This window comes from Rhinopithecus roxellana, chromosome 16 (assembly GCF_007565055.1).
Source record: "Rhinopithecus roxellana isolate Shanxi Qingling chromosome 16, ASM756505v1, whole genome shotgun sequence".
Taxonomy (NCBI): domain Eukaryota; kingdom Metazoa; phylum Chordata; class Mammalia; order Primates; family Cercopithecidae; genus Rhinopithecus; species Rhinopithecus roxellana.
In genome coordinates this window covers 81,538,146-81,558,359 of record NC_044564.1, presented here as the reverse complement: position 1 = coordinate 81,558,359, position 20,214 = coordinate 81,538,146, and positions in this window count along the sequence as shown.

The following is a 20,214-nucleotide window of genomic DNA, read 5'->3' as shown; positions in this document are numbered from 1 at the left end:
CATAGAAATGGGATGTTAGAGCACTAAATATAACTTAATGGCCAAATTTCCCTAAATTACATGCCGATTACATATTCTAATTGTAATACAGCAAAAAGAAAATAGTTCAAAGCTATCTGAAACATTTTTAAATATCTAAACAGCAAATACTGTGATAGTCTCTCTCCTTGAAAATGCTCCATGCCAAATAATATAACTATTATTGATGTGATATAGCCTGTTTTCTCTTGAGAGATAATTTCAATTATGGCCAATCTCTAACAACATTCTTGGAAAATGTAAGACTCTGGTTACCTAATCTTATATATGTATAGTTCCACATGGATTACAAAATTTCTGACATTGCATTGGAGCAAACAGCATCCTTTGTTTAGAAACAGATTACTCTGTTGATACATTTTTCTATGCCAGTCTTATTTTTGCTTCCTCCCTCCTAAGGCTCATCTTTAGCACTAATTTGTTGCTCATTAGCACCTCTGTCAAAGGGTAAATACAGGAAATAAAAGAAGATGAAACAGTCCAATTCAGTTCTCCTCAGGGACCCATAAAACATTTAATGAGAGAAGATGTTGAATTTTATAGGATGGATAAAAGTAAATGTTTATTTTTCAAAAATAATTTCTTTTAAAATTATAACAAGTGACTTATTTTTATAAATAAGATTGGATTAAAAAATTTATAAAAAATATGTTAACCCCCACTATGATACAAAAGCAATAGTATTAATTACAGTTTCTGAAGATACATAAAGTAGTAGTAGTAGTAGTAGTAGTAGTAGTAGTAGTAGTAATAGTAATAATACTTCTAAATGTAAAAGAGATTAAAAATAGATTAATGTACATTTCTTAACGTGTTGCAAATGGTATAAAACTATTTTTTGCCTGTTATGTGTTTATGTCATTTACAGTTACTATTTTCAACCTTTTAAGAAATCTTGGCCATGTCAAGGCCCAAAGAAGTATCCTCCCGCAAATTAGGTCCACCATTACTAACATGTGTTTGCTACAGATTTTTCTCTGGATAATCCCATTATTCTGCAACTGATTACAATATACTGTATTTCTATGACATCAAGTAGTAATTTTCAAAACTAGGATTCTCTGAAAATATTATTGGCATTATCTGTTTCTCTCAAGATGGTAAAGTAACTTACAAAACATGTTCACGGAGACTTCTATCTAAGTGAATTTAACAGAAATCAAATTGTGTTGTGAAGTTCTTTTTTTTTTTTTCAATAATTTAAGTTCTAGGGTACATGTGCACAACGTGCAGGTTTATTACATATGTATACATGCGCTATGTTGGTGTGCTGCATCCATTAACTCGTCATTTATATTAGGTATATATCCTAATGCTATCCCTCCCCGCGCCTCCCCACAATAGGACCCAGTGTGTGATGTTCCTCTTCCTGTGTCCAAGTGATCTCATTGTTCAATTCTCATCTGTGCGTGAGAACATGCAGTATTTGGTTTTCTGTTCTTGCGATAGTTTGCTGAGAATGATGGTTTCCAGCTGCATCCATGTCCCTACAAAGGACACAAACTCATGCTTTTTTATGGCTGCATAGTATTCCAGGGTATATATGTGCCACATTTTCTTAATCCAGTCTGTCACTGATGGACGTTTAGGTTGATCCCAAGTCTTTGCTATTGTGAATAGTGCCGCAATAAACATACATGTGCATGTGTCTTTATAGCAGCATGACTTATAATCCTCTGGGTATATCCCCAGTAGTGGGATGGCTGGGTCAAATGGTATTTCTAGTTCTAGATCCTTGAGGAATCGCCATACTGTTTTCCACAATGGTTGAACTAGTTTACAGTCCCACCAACAGTGTAAAACTGTTCCTATTTCTCCATATCCTCTCTAGCACCTGTTTTTTCCTGACTTTTTAATGATTGCCATTCTAACGGGTATGAGATGGTATCTCATTGTGGTTTTGATTTGCATTTCTCTGATGGTGAGTGATGATGAACATTTTTTCATGTGTCTGTTGGCTGTATGAATGTCTTCTTTTGAGAAGTGTCTGTTCATATCCTTTTTCCACTTTTTGATGGGATTGTTTTTTTCTTATAAATTTGATTGGGTTCTTTATAGGTTCTGGATATTAGCCCTTTGTCAGATGAGTAGATTGCAAAAATTTTCTCCCATTCTGTAGGTTGCCTGTTCACTCTGATGGTAGTTTCTTTTGCTGTGCAGAAGCTCTTTAGTTTAATTAGATCCCATTTGTCAATTTTGGCTTTTGTTGCCATTGCTTTTGGTGTTTTAGACATGAAGTCCCTTGCCCATGCCTATGTCCTGAATGGTATTACCTAGAAGATCTTTTAAAATAAAGAGTAAAGTTTAACACAAACTTTGGGGTTGAATTAAAGTGCTACTCAGTTTATTTTGACAAGTATTTTGAAAGCTAAGGCATATTACATTTTTGAAAAAGCTATAAATTGATAAAGGCTACTTCAAGATATAGCTTTTTGATACTATTGAGATGATGATACAGCTTTTAATGGTTTTCACCGTACTTGCAACTATGGGCTATTCTCCCTTCTGCTATCATCTACTGGTAAGAGGAATTCAGTTTGAATTAAAATAGTAATTGTGAACAGTTTTATAGTGCTATGATGTTCCAAGAATTGTTTGAAGGATCTTAAATGTATAAACTCATTCATCTTCCCAACAAAAAGGTGTTACTATTTTAAATATAAGAAAACGGAAGCAGAGAGAGCTAAATAACTTGCCTGATATTACTGTGAGAAACACTGTGACTTTTGCAAGACCATATCTCCAATATTCTCTCTTTATAATAATGATGATGAAAGACAGATAAAACAAAATTTGCCATCTCAACAATTTTTAAGTACAGCGCAGTAGTGTTGAGTACATTTATGTTGTTTTGCAACCAATCACCAGAACTCCTTTCATCTTGCAAAACTAAAACTCTAATCCCATTAAACAACAGTTCTCCTTGTTTTCCTTTCTACCAGCCCCTGTCAACTACCATTCTACTTTTGTCCCCATGAATTTGACAATTTGTCATATCTTTCTGTAAGTCTTTTTGTGACTAAATTCATTGAATATAATATTCTCAAGTTTCAACCATGTTGTAGCAAGTGTTAGAATTGAATTCATTTTTAAGGCTAATACTCCATTGTATGTCTATACCACATTTTATTTATCCTTTTACTTATAAGTGGACACTTAGGTGGCTTCCACCTTTTGGCTATTATCAATAATGCTATGAGCATTAACAGGGGTGTACAAATATCTCTTCATTACTCTTCTTTCAATTCTTTAGGGTATATACCCAGAAGTAGAATTGCTGGATCATATGGCAAATCTACTTTTAATTTTTTGAAGAACTATCATACTGTTTTCCACAGATGCTGTACCATTTTACATTTCTACCAATTGTCTGATTTCTCACATTGTCACTAAAATATTTTATCTCTTTTTTATAGTGGCCATGCTAATGGGTGTGAGGTGGTATCTCACTGTGGGTTCAACGTACATTTCCCTAATGATTAGTAATGTCAGGCATCTTCTTACATGCTTCATGGACATTTATCTTTTTTGGAGAAATGTTTATTCAAAGTATTTGCCCATTTTTAATTAGAGTGTATGGCTTTTGTTGTTGCTGTGCTGTAGTTCTTTATATACTCTACATATTAACTTTGTATTGGGTATATGATTTACAAATATTTTCTTTCATTCCATAATTTGCCTTTTTACCCTATTGACTAAACCCTTTGATGCAGTTTTTAATTTTTACATAGTCCAATTTATTTATTTTGTTGTTGTTGCCTTTGTCTCTCCACCAATGCATGCACATTATTTTAGTCACTAACTCTTCTGATTCCCTGTGATCAAATCTAAACTGTGCAAGCAATGGCTAATATATCACTAAAAATTTTTTTCCTGAGAACTGTCCTTGACCAACTATTTCTAAAATGAGCTAAACTCTGATGACCATGTCCTGTTAAATCCTATTAAAAAAAGTCCACACTTCTCCAAGATGGAAGGCTCACTTAGACTTATAAATTGTGTGAGCATGAATTTGCACCCCAAGAGTCTGATTCCAGAATCAGTTCTCTTAACTACTGCATTCACCGTGGCCCCATTTATCACCAGCATTGAAAAGAAAATTATTGTTGTATTACCTGCAAAACCTAATGTTTAAAACTACTTTGTAAAAAAGATAAAATCCTTTAATTTCAATTTACAACAAATAGGAAATTAAAATAGAACTGTTTCCTTTAAATAATTATACATATTATTCTAACACTATAACAAAATAATTAAAATTTTTTTGACAATTGCATGAAACTACATGAAAAAATATAGAAGTGTGAGATGATTTGAAGGTGGTTCATGTCTCACTGTTTAATAACCATGTTTTTAATTTCCCTTTGTGAATAATGTTACAAATCATTCAGCATTCAGATATAGTGGTAAACAAAAGCATAATACATATAGTTTGACTATATGAATAGTTTGACTAGCAATGAATTTCTTGTCTATTGCTTATTATAGAAAACATGCGTTAAAGTGTTAAAATATAATTATATTTTAATTCAGCAATCACTAAGCACTCAGTATTATGTAAAGTGGTAACATTAACACAAAGATTGTGTTTCTTAATGTCAATGTGCATATATTGTATTTTAAAATGTCCTTTTCAGGAACTAAAATAAAAATTAAATAACGCTAAATTAGATTCACTGAAAATTTCCCTAAATAAAATATTCCCAAGCTGAATGCATTGGAATTAACTACAATATTTGTATTTTACAAATACAAATGCTTATGAAAAGCATACATATATATAATTTTGCGTGGTAAGAGACGATAACTGAAAGCCTTTTCAGAAGAAATATTGTTATTTCTATATTGAAGATTGATGGCACACAAGAAAAGACTGAGTTGGCATTGCACAGAATTTTATCCATACAGTTCACAGCATGAATTACTTTCCTCCAAACCTGTAGAAGAGAATTGTAAATCTATATAAAGCTCAACTTAACAACTTGAACATAAGCAGTTCCCCAAAAATTGTTCTCCTCAAATTCATAAAACTCTCACCTTTTTGCTGTATATTTTAATCAAAAAGGAATAATTAAAAATCACTTTAAACAACTAGGTTGCACCTTAGAATTTCTTAATACTTCATTAAGGAAAGCCATGTGGGTGTGACCTGCCATAAAAATAATTAAATCAGAATTTAAACCTGACTGTTTCTGTGGCTACTCTCTCTATGGGTTCCATCTTTGAGATCTAGCATGCAGTTCTTCATCTAGAAGAGAAGAACCCTTTGCCTTGGCAATTGGAGTCTCTTTTAATTATTAATACTGATTTCTAAAGGTTTCAGACTTTTTTGAAATATAAGAAATTTATATTTATATTTTTGAAAATTTTATATGTACCTCTTTAGTTAAAATTTAGATTCATAAATTAGTGGCAGATAATTTTATGAAATTCTCACCAGGAATCAGGTTCCAGCCCCAGCCCTTCTATCCACTATCCATAGAACAATTAGTCTCTGAACCCTAGGTTCCCAAATCATTAAATATACATAACAACAAATTTACTATTTTCTTCTTATATAGCTATAGATTATTGAAAATATAACATTTGCCCATCACTGTACACATAATATAATAGCTACTTTAATTCTGAGAATAAAACATCTGACACTATACGTATTATTCCATTTTACAAATGTGTCAAAGAGACCACCCAAGATAGCATGGTTATTCTATATAAGAGCCTATGTTTGGAAACAGATATTTCCAGTTCCAAATTATCTTCCTACCACATTATGCTGTTTCCTTGTTTTTCTGAGGGTGACCTGAGCCAAAATCTTTGTCAGCACTTTGTTAAGCCGTAGTTACAGTTCTCAGTAATCTGGATGTCCAACACACTTACTTTTCTACTCCTATCTAAAAGTAGACTAGGAGGTAGCCTGTTAAAGTATAGTAAATAACACTGGAGTAGAGATTTGAAAATATTCCACTGAAAAATGTTCTAATCCTGTGTTAGCTTTTGATGGCTGCTGTAATAAATTACTCCAAAATTGATGGCTTAAAACAACATACATTTATTTCCTTACATTTCTAGAGGTCAAAATTTCAAAATCAATGTCACTACATAAAAATCAAATCAAGGTATCAGCATGGCCTTGCTTCTTCTGGAGGTTCAGAGGGCAAAATGCTTTTTCTTGTGTTTTCAGCTTTTAAAACAGCATTCCTTTTGTGTGTGCATGTGTACGAGAAAGGGTCTCACTTTATTGCCCAGGGGGTCTCAAACTCTCTGTCTCAGGGATCCTCAGACTCTCAGATCTGCCTCCTTAGTAGCTAGGATTGCAGACACAGGCCACCACACCCAGCCCTTAAATTTATTTACCCCAAAACCCTTTTTCCACATTGAGAGCCAGCAGTGTGGTATTTTGCTTCAGTGATCACATTGCCCTCTTTTTCTGTACCTGTCGTCCTCTGTCTGAGTCTTGTAAGGTCCCTTGTGATTACATTGGGCCATTTGGATAATTTAGAATAACTTCTTCATTCTAAGATCCTTAACTTAATGAAAATATATCCCATGTTCATGGATTGGAAGAATCAATATTATTAAAATGTCCATACTACCCAAAGAAATCTACAGATTTACCTCATTTGCTTCTTTAAAAATTATATTCAAAATAAAATGAATGTGTTGGACTAAAATCAACAGTTAAATAAAATCAATCCAGAGGGGCTGTTGTATCTCTCAATGCTATTACTGGGTTTTTGGGAGTTCATCTTCAAAGTTTTTAACTGACTTATTACACTAACCTTGAAAGATATCAAATGATTTCAAAGAGTTGAAGAAATTGGGAAAGAAGATTGTTTTATTGTCTACTTCTTGTGGAGGTCCTACAGCCGGAATTAAATTTTATCTGTACTAATGGTCACAGAAAAGTGCTCTTCAAATATGTCACAGTTATAATAAAAAAATATATTCACATTGAAATTAACTGTGATGCCAGATTTTTTTACTGTTTAGAATATTTATGTTCATTCTCCCAAAAGCCTTATGTGGTAGTTACTATTATATTTCCATTCCATTAAGATGAAAACAAGATATTTGTAAGTAAGTTTCTTATCTTGATTACTGTCAAGTAATATGTTAGAGGTAAAGATTAATTTTGAACTCAGATTTTTTTTTTTTTTTTTTTGAAACAGAGTCTCCCTCTGTCACCCAGCCTGGATTGCAGTGGGCAATCTCGGCTCACCGCAACCTACAGCTCCCGGGTCAAGTGATTCTTCTGCCTCAGCTTCCTGAATAGCTGGGATAACAGGCGCCCACCATCACGCCAGGCCAACTTTTGTCTTTTTAGTAGAGACAGGGTTTCACCATGTTGGCCAGGCTGGTCTCAAACTCCTGACCTCAGGTGATCCACCCACCTTGGCCTTCCAAAGTGCTGGTATTACAGGCATGAGCCACAATGCCTGGCCTGAACTCAGGATATTAATGCTTAGCTTAATATTTCACTTCCATACAATATTTCCTAAAATTATTTAAATTTCTTTTCTGGGCAACGGACTCATTTTCTTTTGGCCAGGGCCATACTCTACCTGTGTATTGATAAGACAATATATATAGTCAAAATGCTGTTTTGATTCACAGCCACTTAGTGATAAAAATGTCATTTCCTAAGAATTTCATTTAGCCCCTTGAATAAATACAAATTGCTCACTCTGGATGTGACATCATTAGGTATCATTAAAATTTAACTTATATGAAAATTCAAAATCCTTCTAACTAGGAAATCCCTCTAATATTATGGTTGAAGCAGATACCATGGTGCTGAGATATGGCACCATGGCAGGAATGTCATAACTGTACTGTTGATTCCATTTATAAATTTCATAAAATTAAACTCTGACCATGAGCTTTGTAAAGGAATCTTTAATAGTCTTCATAATCTCCATAAACATTCTGGACTTACAGAGAAAAATAGGCTTAATGAATAATCTTTAGGGAATTTCTGTGGCCCCAGAGATCAGTATGTAAAGAATTATTTCCTTTTCACACAGAATATTGTACAAAATAGACCATATATTAAGCCATAAAACTAGTACACACAAATTTAACAAGACTGAAAGCATGGGATACATGTTTTCCAACCATGATGGAGTTAAATTGGAAATCACCAATGGAAGGAAATTTGGGAAATGGACAAATATTTAAAATTAAATATTTTAAACTTTATATTAATATTTTAACATTTAGAAATTTAAACATGCCTAATTATCCACAGGTCAAAGAAAAAGTTATTTTTAAAATTACAAAAAAATGTTTTAGGTCTCTGAGGAATCACCACACTGTCTTCCACAATAGCTGAACTAATTTACACTCCCACCAACAGTGTAAAAGTTTTTTTCTCCACAGCCTCACCAGCATCTGCTATTTTTTGATTTTTTAATAATAGTCATTCTGACAGGTGTGAGTTGGTATCCCATTGTGGTTTTGATTACCATTTCTCTAATGATCAGAGATGTTGAGCTTTTTTCAAAGATTATTGGCCACAAGTATCTCTTCTTTTGAGAAGTGTCTCTTCATGTTTTTTGCCCACTTTTTACTTTTTTTTCTCTTGTAAATTTAAGTTCCTTACAGATGCTGGATAAATGCAGAACTACCATTGGACCCAGCAATCCCCTTGCTGAGTATATACCCAAAGGAATATAAGTCATTCTATTATAAAAACACACACACGTGTGTGTTCATTGCAGCACGATTCATAATATCAAAGACAGTCAACTCAAATGCTCATCAATGATAGACTGGATAAAGAAAATGTGGTACATATACACCATGGAATACCATGTAGCCATAAAAAAAGAATGAGATCATGTCCTTTGTACGGACATAGATAGAGCTGGAGGCCATCATATTCAGCAAATTAACACAGGAAGAGTAAATCAAATGCCCCATGTTCTCACTTACACATGGGAGCCAAATGATGAAAACACATAGAACATAGAGGAGGACAATACACACTAGGATCTATTCGAGGGTGGAAGGTGTAAGGAGGGAGGGAAGCAGGAAAAATAACTAATGGATACTAGGTGTAATACCTGGATGATATAATATTTACAACAAACCTCCATGACACATGTTTACCTATATAACAAACCTGCACATCCTGTACATATACCACTGAACTTACAAGTTTAAAAAAATAAAAATAAAAAATTTTTATGATATCAGAAACATAACATACCAAAATTTATGGGATGCCACTAAATTGGTTCTCAGAGAAAATTTATAAATTTAAATGCCTATATTTGAAAAGAAGAAAAATCTCAGATAGTTTAAGAATTCACTTTTAAAATGTAGAAAAATAAGAGCAAACAAGCTAAGGCAAACAGAATGAAGGGAATAATAAATATTAGAATGGAATTTAATTTGATAGAAAACAGTAGCAAAAATTAGTGAGCCCACTCAGTGCTAATGATTATAAGTAGCATTTATATGCATTACAATAAAAAAGCAAAATATTCTGTCAAAAAATCAGTAATTTAGATGAAATGGTCAAATTCCTAATAAGCCATATATTGCTAAAACTGACCCAAGAAGAAATATAACATCTGAGTAAATCTATAGTAAATAAATTGAATTTGTAATTAAAAATTTTCCCACGAAGTCCGGGCACGGTGGCTCGAGCCTGTAATCCCAGCACTTTGGGAGGCCGAGACAGGCGGATCACGAGGTCAGGAGATCAAGACCATCCTGGCTAACATGGTGAAACCCCGTCTCTACTAAAAAATACAAAAAACTAGCCGGGCGAGATGGCGGGCGCCTGTAGTCCCAGCTACTCAGGAGGCTGAGGCAGGAGAATGGCGGGAACCTGGGGAGGCGGAGCTTGCAGTGAGCTGAGATCTGGCCACTGCACTCCAGCCCGGGCGACAGAGCGAGACTCCGTCTCAAAAAAAAAAAAAAAAAAAAAAATTTCCACGAAGTAAAGCCCAGACCCAGATGGTTTCAACTGTAAATTTTATTAAATATTTAAGGAGGAAAAATATTAATACTCCATAAAACGTAAAAGGAAATTATATTTTCCAACTCATTCTAAGAGACTAGTAGTATATACCCTGTACCAAAGCTAGATGAAAACATCGTAAGAAAAGCAAACTGCAGATCAACACCCCTCGTGAATATAAACGCAAAATCATCAACAAAATTTGGTTTATATTTGCAAAACAAATTCAGCAATATATTAAAAGGACTATTTACCAATAACAAATACAGGTGGAATTTATTCCAGAGGTGCAAGGTTTAACATCCCAAAGTTAATGTAATGAATCATATAAATCACCAATTATACAACTATAAATATAAATTATGCAAACACCTTAATGGATAACATATTTAACAAAATCCAACACCCATAATGATCTAACTTTTTTTTCTGATAAAAAGGCTCATTGTGTTGAACAGGCTGGTCTTGAACTCCTGGGCTCAAGCAATCCTCCCACATCAAATCTTTCCACTTCAACCTCCTGAGTGGCTGGAATTATAGGTATGAACAACTGCACACCTGTACCCTGTTTGTGATCAAACTTCTTAACAAACATGGAACAGAAAGAACATTTCTAAATCTGAATGGGAGCATCTATGAAAAATCTATAGTGAGTATTATACATAATGATAAAAGATTGAAAATTTCCCCACTAAGATCAGGAACAAGGCAAGAATGTCCACTATCATCTGTTCTATTCAACATAGTACTGAAGGTTCTAGCCAGAGCAATCAAGCAAGAAAAAAGCACCCACATTGTAAAACATTTTTATATTCACAGACAACATAATACTATATATAGAAAAGAGTAAATAATACATACACACACACAAGAGAAAATATTAGAATAAATAAAACAGCAAGATAACAAGACACAAGATCAATGTGCTTCTCTTTATGACCAATGGCAATTCAAAACTGAAATCAAGAACACAATCAAAACATCACCAAAAAGAATAAACATACTTAGGACTAAATTTAACAAAAAGTATAAGACTTGGACTGTGATAATAACACTTGATGAGGTAAATTCGATAAATTCTAAATAAATGAAAACAAATTTTACATTAATAGGTTGAGAGACTCAATTTGATTAAGATGATAGTTTTTCCTAAATCAATGTACTAATTCAGGGCAAGCTTATTGAAATTTCAGTAAATTCCAGGGTGTTTTGTATTTTGTTTTTTTGTAGTTACTGACAGGCAGATTCAAAAATGTGTATGGAAGTACAAAGCATATCAATTTGCCAAAACAATTTTTTAAAGTATGAACAATGTACAAATACTTTTACTTTCTAACTTCAATACATACCATAAAGCTAGTTATCAAAACAGTGTAATACTAGCATAAGGGTAGTATGTAAATAACAGACAAATACGAAAAGTATAAAACTAAGTTTTATTTGTGTACTCAATTAATTATTGGCAAATCTGCCAGGACAATTTATTGTGGGAAACACAGTGTATTCAGCAGATGGTGCAGAGGACATTCAATATACACACGCAGAAAGATTAGACTCTCACTTTATACCACACACACACATGCACACACACAATTTAAAATAGATCTTAGCCTGAAATGTAATCGCTAAACAATAGAGCATTTAAAAGAAAACACAGAAGAAGATTTTTGAGAGCTAGGGCTATACAAAGACATTTTAGCTCAGACACCAAAAGCATGATCCATAAAAGAAAAAACTGAAAAAATGGGCCTCATCAAACTTCAAATGTGTTTGGTACTGCCAAGATACCATAAAGAAAATGCAAAGATAATTAAAACTCATATCTAATAAAAGGCTTGTACTCAGAATTTGCAAATCTACAAGCACTATTGCAACTCTATAAGGAAACAACACAATAAAGAGAGCCAAAAATTAAAAGACATCCTACTAATAAATATGTAACAATGGCCAATAAGCACATAGAAAGATGCAGAACATATTGTCAGTAGGGAAATTACAATTAAAACCTTAATGAGATACTATTTTACACCCACCAAGATGGCTATAATAAATAAGATAGAGAATGACAAATTTCGGTGAAGATGTGGAGAAACAGAAAACTTCATACTTTGCTATTGGGAATAAGAAAAATGCAGCTACTTTGGAAAAAAGTTTGGCAGTTTCTCAAAGAGTTAAACATAGAAGTAACTTACAAGTTAGCAATGCCACTTCCAGATAGCCACTCAAGAAAAATAAAAACATATATAAGAAGATAAATGCTCCATTGAAAAAGGACAGAATGTTCACAAATGAAGATGTTTAAAAGGTCAATAATCACATTGAAATATTTACATTATCATTAATCATCAGGGACGTGCAAACTGAAACCACAAGATACCACTTCACACACATTAGATTGGCTAAAATTAAAAACATTGAGCCATGCCGAGTGTTAGTGGATGTGCAGCAACTCTCAGGAACTGCTATTTAAAATGGATAATGTCAGGACCACTTAGGAAAATAGTTTGGCAGCTTCTTAAGAAGTTAAACATTTATTTACCCTAAGACAGAAATTCCACTCTTAGGTATTCACTCAAGAGAAATAAAAACATATATCCTGTCAAGGACATACATGAATATTCATAGCAGCTTTATTCATAAGAACAAAAAACCAAAAACTACCCAAATTTCCATCTACAGGTGAATCAATAAATTATGATTATTCTTAAAATGGAAAAATATTCAGCAAGAAAAAGGAAGAAACTACTTATACATGCAAAACCACTGATACATTTTTGACAAAATTATACTGAGCCAAAAAATGCATACAATATGATTTCATTTATATGAAACCATAAAAAGTAAAATATCAACTCTAGTGACAGACATGAAATCGGGTGTAATATAGAGATGGGGTGAATTATTACATGGCCCCTGAGCAAACTTTTTAGCGTGGTGAAACTATTAGATCTACTGATATATTTACTATGGTGGTGCTTTCATGAGCTTATACTGTGTCCAAAGTCATCAAAATTACACTTGAAGTGAATGAATACATTGTTTGGAAATTATATCTTCGTTAAAAACATGAGAAGAAAAAGTGAAGTGAGAGCAGAAAATGGTTCATTTTGTCAGAAGTGAGGGAATTCACAACAGGTCACTCACCTGGTGAACTATCCTGTCTCTGAGGACTACATTCTTTGTTACAGAAATATTTTTCTAACACTGAGAAAATACCCAGAGAATGTCTAGTCTGCAATATACTACCCTATATATTATATGACCTAATTGTTGCATTCTAAGACTTATCACTTTTTAATGCAAATGGAAATTAGTTTTAACATGCAAATGATTATTAGAATTTAAATAAGATGCTCAAAGACACATAGTTCAAATCTGGCAACTGATTGATCACAAGACCAGAAATGATTTTATCACATAGTCCATATGAAATCCAATGTTGCAAAAAATGTGGTGTTCCATTGTGCTCCACTACTACAGAAGTTCTTGATCCTTCATATAAATCAACTGGGCTTTGCTTATATGAGGAAAAGAACCAGAATACAGTTTTATGGGGTGATTTGGAGTTGTTAATTTAGAGTCTGGTATGCCTTTTTTTTTTTTCTTTTTTTTGAGATAGAGTCTCTGTCACCCAGGCTGGAGTGCAGTGGTACGATCTCAGCTCACTGAAAGCTCCACCTCCCAGGTTCAAGCTATTCTCCTGCCTCAGCCTCCCGAGTAGTTGGGACTACAGGCACCCGCCACCATGCCCAGCTAATTTTTTGTATATTTAGTAGAGATGGGGTTTCACTGTATTAGCCAGGATGGTCTCAATCTCCTGACCTTGTGATCCGCCCACCTCAGCCTCCCAAAGTGCTGGAATTACAGGCATGAGCCACCGTGCCTGGCCGGTATGCCAATTTTAATGCTTTTAGAATGAAGGTTATGGCATAAAGTCTGTGAATTATAACATAGGACATTCTCCACAACAAACCTAACATTTTCTTCCACAATCCTTGCTCAAAAATTATTGACCTCCCTTTAAACATTAGAAGAAAAATAGGAAGCTGACTCACACATATTTACTGGGAACCCACTGTAAATTCAGCAGCAGAATATAACCTAATCATCACTGTAGCTTTTATTCATTCTATATAGCACTGTGCATACTTAGGTATGCCTAATATATGCTAAAGAATAAAAATAGTGTATGCATAAAAAGAGTAGTTCATGTTTTGTTGTATCTTCTCTCTGAAGTGTTTATTAATAAACCATTAAAAGCAAGGTAGAGGGGCACAGTTCAATTTAATGCTCTTATAAATATGGATTTTCCTTTTAATTTTTAAAAACATCTTACTTTTCAGAAACCACTATCCTTTCAGTATAAAAAAAAACTCAAAGAGAAAAGAGGCAGATTCATTAAATATACCATTTTTAAGATTCTGAGTTTGTTTACATAATGCCTTCCACTTTTTCTAAACACTGATGAAAATTTAAATCTTGTAGATTTTTAAAATGTTTATTACTCCTGGACTGCAGCGTGTCAACTCCTTAAAAGGGAATATTAATCCTTGACTAAAGAAATTCTTTATCAAAAGAAGCTCAACTGCTACAGAAAATTTGAAAAAATAACTTAAAAAATAACTTAAAAAAGAAAAATATTTCACTACTCCACTATTTGTGGAATAGTGAAATATTTTTTAATTTTAAATTTTAGATTCGGGGTTACATGGGCAGGTTTGTTACAAGGGTGTATTGGGTGATGTTGAGGTTTGGACTTTTATTGAGCCCATCATGCAATTAGTGAACATGGTATCCAGTAGGAAGTTTTTGAGCCCTTTCCCCCTCCTTCTTTACCTCCTTTTGGAATCCATAGTGTCTACTGTTCCCATTTTTATGTCTTTGTATCCCCAAGGTTTAGCTCCTACTTACAAGTGAGAACATGGGATATTTGGGTTTCTGTTTTTTTGTTAATTCACTTAGGATAATGGCCTCCAGCTGCATCCATGTTGCTGCAAAGGACATGATTTCATTCTTTAAATTTGATGGTGTATATATACCACGTTTTCTTTATCCAATCTATTGTTGATGGGCACCTGGAATGATTTTTGTCTTAGTTAATGTAAATAGTGCTGTGATCAACATATGAGTGAAGGTGTCTTTTTGGTAGAACAATTTATTTTTCTTTGGGTATATACCAAGTAATGGGATTGCTGTGTTGAACAGCAGTTCTATTTTCAGTTATTTGAGAAGTCTCAAAACTGCTTTTCACAGTGGCTAATTTACCTTCCCACCAACAGTGTATAGGTATTCCTTTTTCTCCACAGCTTAGCAAACCTTTGTTATTTTTTGACTTTTTAATAATAGCCATTCTGACTTGTGTGAAATAACATCTCATTATTGTTTTGATTTGCATTTTTCAAATGATTAGTGATGTTGATTATTTTTTCATGTTTGTTGGCTACTTGTATGTCTTCTTTTGAGAAGCATCTGTTCATGTCATTTGGCCACTTTTCTAATGGGGTTATTTGTTGTTTTCTTGTTGATTTATTTAACTTCCTTATAGATTCTGGATATTAGTCCTTTTATTTGGATGCATAGTGTGTGAATATGTGCTCTCATTCGGTAAGTTGTATGTTTATTTGTAGTTTCTCTTGCTGTGTAGAGGCTCTTTAATTAGGTCCCACTTGTCCATTTTTGTTTTTGTTGCCATTGCTTTTGAAGACCTAGCCATAATTTCCTTACCTAGGTCAATGTTGAGAAGGGTATTTCCTAAGTTCTCTTCTAGGATTTTTATAGTTTGAGGTCTTATGTTTAAATATTTAATCCAGCTTGGTTAATTTTTGTATATAGTAACAGGTAAGTGTCTAGTTTCAGTCTTCTGTGCATGATTAGCCAGTTTTCTCAGCACCAATTATTGAACAGGGAGTCCTTTTCCCATTGCTTATTTTTTCTAATTTTTGTTGACTTTGTCAAAGATTGGTTGATTTCAGGTCTGTAGCTTTACTTCTGGGTTCTCTATTCTGTTCCATTGGTCTATGCGGTCACTTGCATCCTCTATGATTTCTTTCAGCAGTGTTTCATAGTTCTCCTTATAGAGATATTTCATCTCATTAGTTATATTCCTAGATATTTTATTTTTTGTAGCTGTTGTCAATGGGATTGTGTTCTTGATTTGACCCTCAGTTGGAATATTATTGGTGAATAATTTTGTACTTTGATTTTATATCCTGAAACTTTAATGAAGTCATGTATTAAATCTAGGAGTCTTTTACCAGAGGTTTTGGGGTTTTCTCAGTATAGAATCATAGCATCAGTGAAGAGAAATAATTTGACTTCCTCTTTTCCTATTTGAATGTGTTTTATTTTTTTCTCTTGACAAATTTCTCTGGCTAGGACTTCTAACACTCTACTGAATAGGCAGTGGTGAGTGGGGGAAACCTTGTCTTGTTCCAGTTCTTAAGAGGAATGCTTCTAGCTTTTGCCTATTCAGTGTAACGTTGGTTGTGGGTTTTTCATAGATGACTCATTATTTTGAGATATGTTCCTTTGAAGCCTAGTTCATTGAGGGTTTTTAACAGGAAGGGATGTTAAATTTTGTCAAAAGCTTTTCTCCATCTATTGAGATTATATGAATTTTGTTTTTAATTTTTTATGTAGTGCATCAGTGATACTTTAAATTATCTTTTGATAAGTCAGTTTTATAGATCAGTCATATTTTCATAAACATGTTAGTAGTATTAATACAATTATGATCTCCTCTTTTAATATTTGGAAATGGCTTAGCATCACCCAAAGAACCTGTCTAATATGAAGAGGACATTTAGAATGTATCTCACTCTCTAAATTATAGTCATATTTCCTAGAAATTTTAGAAATATTTAATTGAATAACTCCACCTCAGACAAGATAAGAAGGAACTACTTCCTCAATGCACAGGAATCCTTCTGTCTATGTGTCTTTACATGTGCTATTCCCTCCCTTTGAATATGTTCTCCTTTCTCCACCTGTTCAAATCTCAATTCATCTCACTATAGCATACACTCTTGTACAAAGCCATCAAAGTCCATGAAAACCCACAGTGGCCTCTCTATTATATAAGTTCATACTACTGGGATGAGTCCTTCCATTTAACTCTTGTCAGATATATCAGTGCCTGGATCCTTTAACAAATTGTTAAAACTTAGTGATGAGATGCCAATAGGTGTGCAAGTGAACTACACTGATTTATTGTAGGAGAAATTGTTTATTATAGGAGTCCTCTCCTCTTCACTCCTTTCCTTTCCTGTTCTGTCTATTCCTCTCTATGCTAGAAGATATGCTAGATTTAGAAAGTCCTCTTTAGCATACTTTCTTATATAATTTTTCCTAGGACCACTAACTAATGGGTAGTGGGCCACATGACACTAGGCTCTGACAAGTTATGAGAAATGGGATAAAAAAATGACTCAAGTGCAGGAACCTGCACATTCAAGTGGGGCACATAAAAGTGATCTTTAGAGAAATAATCAATCTGACATACAGAAAGAACAGAAGAAAACACCTGTAACCAAGCTAGAGCGAGAGAGAGAATTTTTTGAGGAGATATATGAAGTTCTTATACACACATTCAATATCCCACTTACAGATTTTCAACATACCCTCCTTTATACCCTATTTTGCTTAATGAAGTTGAGTCAAAATAAATAACTAAGAAATTTATGAAGTGCATTCTTTAGAGTGAGGCATAGAGACTCATATTTTAGACATCAGTAATTTCATCAAAGAGTAGCAAAAATAGACAGTAATGTCAGAGAGATGGTTGTCAAATGGCATCTATTCACCCATTTTTTGAATTACTCAAAAAGGGCTTGAAAATTTTTTAAAAATAATATTCTCAGAGTTAAAGAATCAAACCTGGGTTTGATTCTTAATCCTGATAATTTCAGTGTAGGTTAAATAAAAGTTTAAGAACTAACTGATGAGGTAAAATATTCCTATTTGAACTGGAAAATAATATTAACAGACTAAGAAAAGAATGAAAAAGTCAAGTGAGAGGAGTCTGGTCTATCCAGGAAAAAAGATAATGGAACGCTGTAAAGGAGATGATGACAATGTTCAACCTGGGATGTACAGAATACTTCAAAATTTAGCCACATTTTTAAGGTCATCTTAAATACATAGAACAAACTGGTGTCACTACTATGTAATACATAACACTAGAGCATTTTATTCTTATTACATGTCCATCTATCAGTTTTATAATTTTGATTTTTTTTTTTTTTTTTTTGCTATTGTCTCTACAGGAAGAGAATGCACTAGCTGTGCATACTAGGAACATGTTGTTTCTGTAGGTGTCATATTCTTGTTTTAAAGTGCTGGATAAATTGATATTCTGAATGTATGTATCAGTTTATGTGTTTGGTTAGTGAGTATCTGATCCTACAGGATAGAACTGCTTTCAAGGATTTGAGGAAATTACATTATCAAACCTGTAAGAGTGAGGAATAATCACTTTATTGTAGAGAGAAAAACTCTTCTTAAATTTCAATGTTAGAAGGAAAAGAGTAACAGAAAGGTAATATACTCTATATTCAGTGTATTTTAAAAAATAAATAAAAATGCTAGCTCAGAGGACTATTTCTTAGGAAATATCAATTATCAGAATCACCCAAAAATAGCATTATAAAACAACTATCAGTATGTCAGTTTCTCCTAGTCACCGCTAGGTAACAGTCACAGCTCTCAGAGGATTCAGACTTTATAGCCTAACATGGAATATGTCATAAAATGCATAAAACAACCAAGCATGAATATTGAAGCCAGCTTTACTGTAACAATTCTCAGGATAAAATAGCGAATTGGCATTCTTGTCTATAAACAAGTCTCTTATGAGTTTTACTTTATCAAATTGGGCCCCAGGGAACGGACTTGCTCCAGATTTTTCCTAATCCTAAAAAGTTAAAAACCAGGTCTTAGATCCCAATATGGCATAGATACCCTGAGAAATCAGCTTAATACCTTTAGTTCATCTAATTCTGATGGTCGTGAACTGCAAGCAGTTCTCAGGAGCCTGAACTTTGTAATTTAAAAAACCTGGGTTTGATTCTTGATCCTGTCACTGCTCAACTATGTGACCTTAGAGGTGTCTTAATTTGTAGAAGGGGGATATGAATATCTATATATCAGGGTCTTGATGATGCTGAAATGGAACGTATATGTTTCTGATGTGTGGACCACATACAGCAGCTATTATTACAGTAATTATTATTGCCATTAGAACTCTAACATAAACAATATAAACCTGCCTTTGATTATTATGTTACTTCAAAATTTTGTAGAGTCTTGCGTTAACATTTGAATATTAACCATTATTTTACTACAGATGAGTAAACGAACAACTACATGGAAATTTGTGGTTAATATATGCTAGATCAGTCTGATTTTACTGGATGTATATGCCTGTTATGAAAAGCAGATTGGTACAAGAAAAATTGTTACTAATGTTTTTAATCAACATATAATGGACAGAAATATTCAAAATATGTCTTTCAAAAATATTTTTATGTAAATTTAGTTGTAATATCTGGTGCAGAAAAATTTCTTAAAACTATAGCAAAGATATTGAGTCATTTTAATTGCCAATACTTAGATTTTAGTCAGATATTTATAAGAAGATATTTTTAATTGAACAAATATGTAATGTTTTTAATACATGCTAGATAATGTCTAGAAACTATGGATTCAGGAATGAATAAGAGACAAACAGTGTCTGCCTTTGAGGAACTTAAATTGACAAACAATCTGCAACTGGGAATGGTTATTTCTTTGCATTATTATGGATAAATTACACACAATTACTTATATGGAATTAAATAGGGAAAACATTTTAATTTTTTTAGCAATGCAAGAAAGGCACAGAGCTCCAAAAGTATGTAATATCTTTTTATGTAAGATATGAGTAGTTGTCTAGGCAATGTGTATATTGTGAGGAAAAGTGAGAGGAGGGGGGAAAATATTTAAACAAGAGAAATACCCTGGTCCAAAGGAATAACACTGCATGACATATTTGAAAAACTGATAGAAGTATTGGAGATAGAATAAAGTAGGTAATAGGAATTGGGAGTTAGGAAGAGTCAGATTATTTGGTGCTATAAAGAAGCATGTGCTCAATGAAGCAAGATTTTCTATGGAAAGAAAAGGTTTGAGTCTAGGTGAGTTTGTAATGATGGGCTGGATCATTA